Raw genomic sequence first — 12328 nt, 5'->3', positions numbered from 1 at the left:
AAATAAGTGACAGAAGAAAGCACCTATAGCTATGCGTTACTGAGTAACCTAGTAATAAATATAAGGCAAAACTTAAGCTAATTAGAAGAGCACAGAAGAATGGAATATTAAATGAAAAAAAGAAGCTAGATATTTAATATCGGAGGCTCCTAAAGTTCCAGTTATTTATAGAGTACCCAAGTTGCATGAAGATGAATGTAACCCCCCCAGGGAGACCAATTAGTGGGGTGGATTCACTGTTTTCTACGTTAGGGGAGTATTTAGACCACTTTCTACAATCCTTGGCACAATATTTTCCAGAATACTTAAAAGGACACAGTAAGGGTTTGATTGACATATTATGAACAACCACAGTAGATAATTGCATTTTGGCAATTATTGATGTAAACCGGTTTACACCAATATTTAACAAGATGCTTTGGATGCAGTGGCATGGGCACTAAGAAATACAGATATTAAAGAGAAACAAGGAATTTCTGCTGCAAGCTTTGGGACTAGCCATGAGCAACAATTTCTTTTGGCATGACAGGAAATATCATAGAAACAAAGAAAGGAGGTCAAATTATTCTGCCTGCATGGTGCATATTTTTAGGAGTAGGTGGGAGGAAGAAATATATGGAAAAAAACAGATCAAAATTGAAAATTTAAAAGAGATACATAGATAATGTAATAAGAGTGGGAGGGATCAGAAGAATCATTCAAGATATTCATGAGAGAAATGAACGCTAATGAGTAGATTTCCTTTTCAGATAATTACAGTAAGGAGTCAGTTAATACTTGGACTTGGTGGTATATAAAAAACAAAAAAACAAAAAAAAAACAATTATACACAAGTACCCATTTCAAGAAGACAGTCCGGAATGGGTACATCCTAACAGGAAGTTGCCACCACCCCATGTGCTCAGGAGCAGTACCAAAAAGGTCAAATGATGCAGAAAAAGAAATTGTGATTAAAAAAAAGGGATCTCAAAATGCAAGTGGATGTCCTGATCGAGAGATTCAACGAAAAGCGATATAAAAAGTTTTCTGAATAAAGTAAAGAGACAAGTACAAAGGATGGCTAGGGGAGAACTATAAAAGAATAAAGAAAAGCAGTATTCAATATGGAGTTCAAAAAGCAATAAAGTATAGAAAGAATTGTTAGGAAACACTGACCAATAATTTTAATAGATAATATATTGGCAAAAGTGCTTCTCAAGAAGCTGAAATTCGTTTATAGAAAACCACCCACACTAAGAAACAGAAGTTAAAAAATGTACCGAACCCATGAAAAAAAAAAAAAAAACACCACAAAACATGTTTTTAGATCAAGTGGGGTTCTTTAGATGTGGATGTATTCCATGTTTAACAATTAAAAGTAGAGGGAGAAAAACTACTCAATTTGAATCCAGGTCCTATGGGAAAAGAAACAAGATCAAGGAATTTATATGTGATAGCATGCATGTTGTGCTTTTACTGGAATGTCCGTGCAGATTTCACTATGTAGAAAGCACAAAATTAGGAGTACAACTAGGAGGGCACATAAACGACAGAAAAAGGGTTATAAAAACATAGCCTTTTAGGTTATATCATAATAGGGACCTCACATTGTTATTTTGTGGGACATTATAGAAGGTATATAACACTGGAAGCACAGATCTCAAAAAAGCTGTTTCATAAAACAAAACTAAGTGGATATGCCAACTAGGGACATTACCACCATAAGGTCTAAAAACAGAGCTAGATTTAAATAGTTTTATCCTTAATTTTTTTTATGCTTGCAAGTTGCACCATTTTAAATTTATTTTTACTATTTGGTTATAGAAGCAATGTACCGTATTTGCCGGCGTATAAGACGACTTTTTGACCCTTGAAAATCTTCTCAAAAGTCGGGGGTCGTCTTATACGCCGGTACACATGTTAGGGGGGCTGCGGCATTAAGTACAGGGGTTTGCAGGGGCTGACGTCTCTTACCTGGATCCAGTCCCACGACGATCCGGTCCAGGAAGCGCGGCGTCTCCTTCAGTTCGGCCACTGGATGTTCGTGCGGCTGCGCGGCTCCGCCTCCTCACCGGTGATTGGCCGCCAGAACTGTAGCTCAGGAAAGGCACACAGGCGGCCAATCACCGGCGAGGGGGCGGAGCCGAGCGGCCCCGCGAAAATTGAGTGCCGGAGCAGCAGGTAAGTGCTGTGTGTAGAGGTGCTGCTGCAACCACATATGCTGGCTGCAGCAGCACCGTACTAGAACAGGGTCAGCAAGTGTCAGTGGGAGGAATAGTGCCCCATCATTGGTGTCACTGATACCAATGATGGGGCACTATTCCTCCCACTGATACCAACGATGGGGCACTATTCCTCCCACTGACACCAACGATGGGGCACTATTCCTCCCCCCCACTGACACCAACGATGGGGCACTATTCCCCCCCCCACTGACACCAACGATGGGGCACTATTCCTCCCCCCACTGACACCAATGATGGGGCACTATTCCACCCCTCACTGACACCAATGATGGGACACCATTCCTCCCACTGACACCAATGATGGGGCACTATTCCTGCCACTGATACCAATGATGGGGCACCTATTCCCCCCACTGATACCAATGATGGGGCACTATTCCTCCCACTGATGCCAATGATGGGGCACCATTCCTGCCACTGATACCAATGATGGGGCACCTATTCCCCCCACTGATACCAATGATGGGGCACTATTCCTCCCACTGATACCAATGATGGGGCACTATTCCTCCCACTGACATCAATGATGGGGCACTATTCCTCCCACTGACATCAATGATGGGGCACTATTCCTCCCACTGGTGTGCATTGGAAGAGGGGTAGTCTTATACGGCGAGTATAGCCCAAACACTACATTTTAGCAGGAAAAGTAGGGGGGTCGTCTTATACGCCCAGTCGTCTTATACGCCGGCAAATACGGTATTAATAGGGAACTGTAATAGGTAAAGAAACCTGTAGATGGTGCTATGGGGCTCATTACTGTAATGAACAGTTATTTAAATATTTAAGATTTTATGACATTTTTAGTGTATAGTTTTAGATTTTTATAGTATTTTTAACAACTTCAATACCGGGCACTTTCACCTCCTTCCTATCCAGGTGAATTTTCAGCTTTCAGCGCTGTAATACTTTTAATGACCATTGTGCAGTCATGCAACACTGCACCCATACGATATCTTTTTTTCACACAAATAGAGCTTTCTTTTGGTGGTATTTAATAACCACTGGGATTTTTAAATTTTGCTAAATAAATGAAAAAAGGCTGAAAATTAAAAAACAAAATCATTTCTGTTATGAAATTTTGCAAATAAATTTAGACCAAAATGCATTCTTCTTTCTTTAAATATTTATTTGGTGAAAACAACCCTAATCAACTGTTTTATACTTTAGTCTACAGCAAAGTTATAGAGATCACAAACTATGGTATATGCAGTACCTTGAAAGAGTATTCATACCCCCTTGAAATTTTCCACATTTTGTCATGTCACAACCAAAAACGTAAATGTACTTTATTGGTATTTTATGTGATAGTTCAACACAAAGTGGCACATAATTGTGAAGTGGAAAGAACATGATAAATGGTTTTCACATTCTTTTTTACAAATATCTGAAAAGTGGAGTGTGCATTTATATTCAGATCTATTTACTATGGTATCCCTAATTAATAGCTAGTGGAACCATTTGCCTTCAAAAGTCGCAAAATTAGTAGAGTTCAACTGTGTGTAATGTAATCTCAGTATAAATGCAGCTGTTCTATGAAGCCCTCAGAGGTTTGTTAGAGAACATTGGTAGTCATCAACTCATCCAAAGCTCTGCCGCTCATCAAAGGAATGTGAGAGGGGCGCTGGTGCTCAGGCTGGTTTTCAGATCCAAGATACGTGACAGAATAGCAAACAATTCATATCCTTATCATATATGCTTTATTAGCACACAGTAGAGGACATGGAATGCAGTTTAAAGCAGAGTTAGGTTAAAAAAAAAAAGAAACGCAAAGCTTTGATGATCAGATGCTTTAATCGCAGGAGAGATCTAAAGTGTAATAGACCCCAGATTTCCCAGACCCCATCAAACGAATGGGCAATATATTGTGTTTTTGCTAAAAAAAATTTAAAGTGTATTTTTTCCAAAACATTTACATTTGAAAAATCATTGCGCAAATACTGCGTGACATAAAAAAATTACAACACCCACCATTTTATCCTCTAGGGCTTCTACTTCACAAAAATATTTCATGTTTTGGGGTTCAAAGTAAATTTCTAGCAAAAAAAAGTTTTAGCAAGTAAACAAGAAATGTCAGAAAAGGCTAGGCCTTCAAGTGGTTAGATAAGTGGGTGATGTCTGGCATAAGCTCCTAATGCTGGCCCTGAAATGCCAGGATAATAGAAGCACCCAACCAAATGACCCCTTTTTGGAAAATAGACACTCCAAGGTATTTTCTAAGAGGCACTGTGAGTAGGAATGCACCGAAATTTTGGTGGCCAAAACGTTTCGGCCGAAAACACCCCTTCCGGCCATGAAATGGAAAAAAAAAAAAGCACCAAAACAGGTGCTGAAAATACCTGGTGCAAAAAAAAAAAAAAAAATTAAAAAAAAAAAAAAGTTTGAAGTGCCCCCGACCCCGCCACGCGCTCGCACATAGAGGTGAAAGCATACGTAGGCCATACCCACATATGTAAATGGTGTTCAAACCACACACGTGAGGTATCGCCACGAACGTCAGAGCAAGAGCAATGATTCTCACACTATACCTCCTCTGTAACTTTACACTACTAACCTGTAATTTTTAAAGCATCAACCATGGAGATTTTTAAGTACCTCAGTTTCACGCCATTCCACAAGCGTGCGCAAGTTTAAAGTGTGACATGTTGGGTATCTATTTACTTGCTGTAACATCCGCTTTCATATTTTACAAAAAAAGTGGGGTATATATAGTTTTTTTTTTTTTTTAATCTGTGTATTTTTTTCCCAAAAAATATATATTTTTAAAAACTGCGCATTTCAATTTCGGTTTTCGGCCAAGTGCATTTTGAATTTTTGTTTTCGGCACACAAATTTTCATTTCGGTGTACCACTAATTGTGAGTATTTGGCAGATCTCATTTGTTGCCACAAGTTTTTGGAAGACAAAACAAAAATGTATTTTCGCTTTTCTTTTTCAAAAACTTGTGACAAAAAATACTCAGCATGCCTCTTATTTTCCAAAAAAGGTAATTTGGGGGTGGGGTGGGGTGTTTGTACTATTCTGGCCTCTGAAATGGTGATAGGTAGTGAGGAAGTGACATGACTGATCAGAAGGCTAATCAGAGACCAGAATAGCTCCAATCATCTCTATGGTCTAAGAAACCAGGAACTATGAGCATTTCATCATTTCCGTTTCACCAGTTATTAACAGCGCCATTTTTAAATTGGGAAGGCATCTGATCACACCAATCTAATAGACCCCAGATTTCTCAGAAAAGAGATCCTGTCACTGACTAATTACATTCCCTGTGATAACAAAAAGGGGACAGTGTTAAAAAAAAAATAATAAAAAAAAAAAAAAAAAAATTAACCCCCGTTCCCCCCTCCCTTCCCGTGCAAAGGCGAAAGCAAGCATCGGTCCCATGTCAGTATGTAAACAAAGATTGCAGGTATCACTGCGAACATCAGATCGAGGGCAGTAATTCTTGCACTAGACCGCCTGTGTAAATTTAAAGTGGTGACCTGTAAAGGCTTTTAAAGAAACACCTATTGATATTAAAAATGTACGCAGTTTGACGCCATTGCACAGGCATATGCAATTTTAAAGCATTTCATGTTTGGGATCTATTTGATGGGTAACATCATCTTTTATATTTTATCAAATAATTGGACAATATATTGTGTTTTTGTGCATTAAGATTAAAAAAAAGTATTCTTTCAAAAAAATCAGCAATTGAAAAATTGCAGCGCAAATACTAAGCAACATAAAAAATTGCAGCACCCACCATTTTATCTCTAGGGCCATTGCTTTAAAAATATATATAATGTTTGGGGGGGTTCATTTTCTAGCAAAAAAAAAGGTTTTTAATTTAAACAATAAGTGTCAGAAAAAACTTGTTTTTCAAGTGGTTAGAAGAGTGGGCATAAACTTCTAATGTTGGCCCTGGAATGCAAGGATTGTTGAACCCCCCCACCACACCACCACCACAAATGTTTACTTTTTTGGAAAGTAGACACTCCAAAGTATTTGCTAAGGGGCATGGTGAGTATTTTGCAAATCTCATTTGTTGCCACAAGTCTTTGGAAAATGAAGAAAGAAAATTAAAATTTTTTTTTTCTTCTCTTTTTCAAAACCCTGTGACAAAAAGGATATCTGCAAAATACTCACCATGCCTCTTATCAAATTGTTTGGGTTGTCTACTTTCCAAAAAAGGGTAATTTGGGGGTTGTTTGTACTATCCTGGCATTTTAGAGCCTCCAAAACTGTGATAGGTAGTGAGGAAGTGACATGAGGAAATATGCCCTTTGAAAGCCTGTAGATGGCCATTGGATTTTGGGAGCCTGTATGTGGCTAAGCTGCCAAAAGGTCTCTCATATGTGATATCCTCATATTCAGTAGCAAAATGTGTTTTGGGGTGTTATTCCACATATACCCATGGCATGTGTGAGCAGTTATTTAAGGCTTCATGTACACTGGTTTATTGTAAAAGCGGTTTCTCCTAACAGGAGAAAATCAGCGTTAAAAACTCACCTAAAGCTGCATTTTTTCAAACCAGTTTAGGTGAGTTAAGCAGAATTCAGCAGCATTTTGGCGTTTGGGAGTTTATTTCCTTGGCCACAATTTGAAATTATACTGGGCTTTTAAATGGATAAATGCTAAAGTGCTAAAAATGCCTAGCATTTAGGCGCATTTGTTGTTTTAATTGCCAGTAAAGTCTTGCCCTGAACGCAGTTTTTGTGCTTTCAGAGAAATGCCAGTAAACTAATCTGCCTGTAAACTCCTCTAAATGACTGCGTACATGGACACATAGGATAACAGGAAAGTTCAGGGGCTTAATAAAAATGCCCAACTCTTAAATGCTGCAGTGTACATGAGGTCTAAGTGACAACCTTTTTTTTTTTTTTTTTTTTATACACAAAACACACCTCACGAACATGTACAGAACATCAACAAAAGGTTATCCCAAACATAGTCTCTCCAAACACTTCACGACACACTATGATAGGGACCCCCTCTTCCCTATTGTTTTGGGGAATTGAGAAATTTCAACCCCACTGGAGAGGCAATGACAAAATTCAGGTTTTAAGTCAGGCGGAATCCCGGTGGATTTACACGATGGACACTATGGCCCCCTTAGGACTGAATATCGAGTTTGACCTTAATTGTTTTATCGGTGATTTTTAGATCTGTTTTTTGCAGCCTGTACTGTCACTTGATTTTTTGCACTAATCATCTGCATTTATATGTTATGTTCACATATGGATGAGGGACACATTTATGTGTAATCTATGCTATACATTTTGTTTCACTTATTATTCTTTAAGTAGCGCAGCACCCGGTCAAGCTTATTAATGATTTTTCACTATTTTAGAAATACAGTCAGGTCCATAAATATTGGGACATGGACACAATTCTAACATTTTTGGCTCTATACATCACCACCACCACAATGGATTTGAAATGAAACGAACAAGATGTGCTTTAACTGCAGACTGTCAGCTTTAATTTGAGGGTATTTACATCCAAATCAGGTGAACTGTGTAGGAATTACAACAGTTTGCATATGTGCCTCCAACTTGTTAAGGGACCAAAAGTAATGGGACAATTGGCCTCTCAGCTGCTCCATGGCCAGGTGTGTGTTATTCCCTCATTATTCCAATTACAATGAGCAGATAAAAGGTCCAGAGTTCATTTCAAGTGTGCTATTTGAATTTGGAATCTGTTGCTGTCAACTCTCAAGATGAGATCCAAAGAGCTGTCACTATCAGTGAAGCAAGCCATCATTAGGCTGAAAAAACAAAACAAACCCATCAGAGAGATAGCAAAAACATTAGGCGTGGCCAAAACAACTGTTTGGAACATTCTTAAAAAGAAGGAACGCACCGGTGAGCTCAGCAACACAAAAATACCCGGAAGACCACGGAAAACAACTGTGGTGGATGACCAAAGAATTCTTTCCCTGGTGAAGAAAACACCCTTCACAACAGTTGGCCAGATCAAGAACACTCTCCAGGAGGTAGGTGTGTGTGTGTCAAAGTCAACAATCAAGAGAAGACTTCACCAGAGTGAATACAGAGGGTTCACCACAAGATGTAAACCATTGGTGAGCCCCAAAAACAGGAAGGCCAGATTAGAGTTTGCCAAATGACATCTAAAAAAGCCTTCACAGTTCTGGAACAACATCCTATGGACAGATGAGACCAAGATCAACTTGTACCAGAGTGATGGGAAGAGAAGAGTATGGAGAAGGAAAGGAACTGCTCATGATCCTAAGCATACCACCTCATCAGTGAAGCATTATGGTGGTAGTGTCATGGAGTGGGCATGTATGGCTGCCAATGGAACTGGTTTTCTTGTATTTATTGATGATGTGACTGCTGACAAAAGCAGCAGGATGAATTCTGAAGTGTTTCGGGCAATATTATCTGCTCATATTCAGCCAAATGCTTCAAAACTCATTGGACACCGCTTCACAGTGCAGATGGACAATGACTCAAAGCATACTGCAAAAGCAACCAAAGAGTTTTTTAAGGGAAAAAAGTAGAATGTTATGCAATGGCCAAGTCAATCACCTGACCTGAATCCGATTGAGCATGCATTTCACTTGCTGAAGACAAAACAAAAGGGAAAATGCCCAAAGAACAAACAGGAACTGAAGACAGTTGCAGTAGAGGCCTGGCAGAGCATCACCAGGGATGAAACCCAGCATCTGGTGACGTCTATGTGTTCCAGACTTCAGGCTGTAATTGACTGCAAAGGATTTGCAACCAAGTATTAAAAAGTGAAAGTTTGATTTATGATTATTATTCTGTCCCATTACTTTTGGTCCCTTAACAAGTGGGAGGCACATATGCAAACTGTTGTAATTCCTACACCGTTCACCTGATTTGGATGTAAATACCCTCAAATTAAAGCTGACAGTCTGTAGTTAAAGCACATTTTGTTCGTTTCATTTCAAATCCATTGTGGTGGTGTAGAGAGCCAAAAATGTTAGAATTGTGTCGATGTCCCAGTATTTATGGACCTGACTGTAGGTGTCTGCGGCCACTTTATTTTTTTGGGGTCATTTTGGGTAGAAAGGTAGTGCAGAAGGATCATCTCTATACCTCATGAAATGTGACAGGCAGTCAAAAAGTAAAAGCTGCATAAATTCCAATATATATACCATAGTATATACCATACTATACAATACCATATATTGAGATTTTTTTTTAACCAAAGACATGCAGAAGAATACATTTTGGCTTAAATGTATAACTAAATTTGAGTTTATTGGATTTTTTTTTATAACAAAGTAGAAAATGTTTTTTTTTCCCAGTGGTGATTAAATACCACTAAAACAAACTCTATTTGTGTGAAGAAATTACTTAAATTTAGTCTGGGTACAGCACTGCATGACCACTCAATTACCAGTTGAAATAGCGCAGTACCAAATAGCAAATAAAGGCCTGGTCAGGAAGGAGGGAAAACCTTCCGGAGCTGACGTGGTTAAAGTGAGTAATGATTTTAGTCTATTATTAAAAAATGCTACACTATGACAGCCTCTCATCTCTGTTGGTCTGTGTAACTGCCTGAGCACTGATGTCAGCATCACTGATACTTACCTGCATACAAAGCTGTGGAGTTTCCAGGACAGTACCAACAAAAGTGGAGTGAGGAACCTATGAGAGTGGAGTTTCCAGGAGAGATACTACTTGGGAGATGGCTATTGACTCTTATGCTTATTGCAAGGGGTCACTACCTTCTATTGAGTTTGGGAGCACCCAAGGGCGGTGAGAGAGCACATGGTCACTTTATGGATGACGTTATGCACATATGGTGGGCTGTTTATAGATTAAGTACCAAAACAGACTTGTGTTTTGCACATTTATGTGTTGTGTATATTATTGCATAGCACTGTGGTAAACGTCTGGTTATACCTTGCGTATAAAGGCTGCTGCTGCTTGGAAACTGAACACTACAGAGAGTAAAAAAGGAAATAAAGGCTGGATCATTGACGACAGGGAAAAAAAGCGATGCTGATCATTTACTCATACCTCTAGAAGCCAGGAGACATAGGAGAGAATTTTAGCAAAAATGGAACAAACAGAACCTGGAACAGCTGTGCATAGCAACCAATCAGCTTCTATCTTCAGATTGTTAAAGCAAAGATAATGTACCTTTACTTCAACAGGCCCTGTCCCTCTCTGGCATCACTTTCTAGGTGAATTCATTGGATAGTGTGAAATGATGTCACTCTTGTGCATGTGTCTGTCTTTGAAGCACAGGAACCATGCCAGCAATGTAAGCTGAGCTGCACGGACACAGCTTAGTTTACATGCCAGAGAACGCTGCAAGCAGGCAGGTACGTAGATTGTTTTTCATAAAGAGCATGCCTGCTCGCACTTTGCGACAGTGGAACTTTAGCTCCACTTTAAGCTTTGAAATGAAAATTAGAAGCTGACTGATTGCATTGCACAGCTATTCCAGATTCTGGTAACTCCAGTTTTAAGAAATTCACCCCAGAGTCTTCATAAGAATGGTGAAAGACTATATTAGTTACGTACAGCTGCCAAATGTTTACATTACTTCCAAGCCAATACTGCTCAGTCTGAAAGTCAACCTTTTTACTTTTGAAGCAGTGTGCAGGGGAGCAGCTTCTGATCCCAGCCTCAGCACTCTTTGATTACATATGTTCAGAAACCACTCAACAGCTTCAATTTGGCAATGAGAAAGGGACCGAGGGAGGGGCAGCTAAAAAAGGGAAAAAAAGTAATATATCTTAACTGCTTTACCACCGCCCTATAGCAGAAATACTGCTACAGGGCGGCAGGGGTGTGCAAAATCACGTAGATATATATGATTTTGCATTTGCGCCATTCGCGGCCTCAGCTGTTAATCACTGCGTCCCGGCAGATGATTACTCGCTGGCACCCGGTGATCGCCAAGTAATAATGACGGGGGAAGAGAACTGTATGTAAACAATACAGGCCTCATAGTAAAAAACACACAGCACAGTGTTAACCCTTTGATGGCCCCAGATGTTTACTGCTTCCTGTCCAGTGCTTTTTATTAGCACCGATCACTGTATTGACGTCACTGGGGATGTCAGTGAAACCAAGTCAGTTCCCACTAGTGTCAGAATGCCCGCCGCAGTCTCGCCATAAGTCACTGAATGACGCCATTACTAGTAAAACAAACCGCTATAACTTTCACATAAACCAATTAATTTACACGTATTGGGTGGGGTTTATTTTTTGTTTTGTTTTGTTTTTTTAGCAAAAACGTAGCAAAATACATTTTGCCCAAAATTTATCCCGAAATTTATTTTTTTTTTTTACTGAACATGTTTAAATTGCAAAAAGTCAAAAATATTTCTCAGAATTGTCAGTATTTTTTGTTTCTAGCGCATAAAATTAAAAGAAACCGCACTGGCGATCAAATACCACCAAAAGAAAGCTCTATTTGTGGGGGGGGGGGGGGGGGGGGAGGACAAATTTAATTTGGGTGCAGCGTTACATGACCGCGCAATTGTCAGTGAAAAAATGGCCTGGTCAGGAAGGGGGGGTAAATCCTCTGGAGGGCAAGTGGTTAAAATGGCTATTTTTTCTCCTTTTTTCACGGTCCATAACTTTGCACTGCATTATAAAGTCATTGTGGTTGGGGTGGGTAATGGGTACAAATAAAGAACCAACAAATTAATAAAAATATATATATATATATATATATAAATAAAATGACAGGGTCTTTAAAGTGATCCCTGTTCCCTACTGTTTTTACAGTATTGAGATCTACTTCCTCTGCAGAACTTCAAGACAGATCAGGGCAGTGCTCTTTATCTGCGCTGACTAATTAGTATTACTCTGATCTGTTGGGGAAGCCCTGCAAAGAATTGTGAATTTTAAATCCTCAGACACCACCTTCCTGTGTAAGGACAGCTTATCACTGAGGAAGATAAGTACAGCAGGGCCTGAGGGTGGGGGAAGGGGTATGAAGGGTGTATGGTGTTGGTTCACTTTTTAATTTTTTTCTGAAATGCTGAGCTAAACCTTTAACGGTCTACATTTCTGCAGCAACTAAGCAAAGAATGCCTTTAGCAAAATCTGAAAACAGAACAGTAGATGTACCAGAAAAACAGATGAAGCTTTCATGCATTTCAACCC

At 39.4% G+C, this 12328-nt stretch overlaps 1 protein-coding gene across 1 annotated transcript in view; it reads right to left on the bottom strand.

Moving 5' to 3' along the window:
* Positions 1-12328, bottom strand: part of ELAVL1 (ELAV like RNA binding protein 1) — a 140547-nt gene that overhangs the window by 84103 nt on the left and 44116 nt on the right. The window lies entirely within an intron of this gene.

The sequence above is a fragment of the Staurois parvus genome, unplaced genomic scaffold (assembly GCF_062004578.1).
Source record: "Staurois parvus isolate SC_StPar_1 unplaced genomic scaffold, SC_StPar_1.0 ptg000659l, whole genome shotgun sequence".
Classification (NCBI taxonomy): domain Eukaryota; kingdom Metazoa; phylum Chordata; class Amphibia; order Anura; family Ranidae; genus Staurois; species Staurois parvus.
This window is presented reverse-complemented; position numbering and strand designations above follow the sequence as displayed.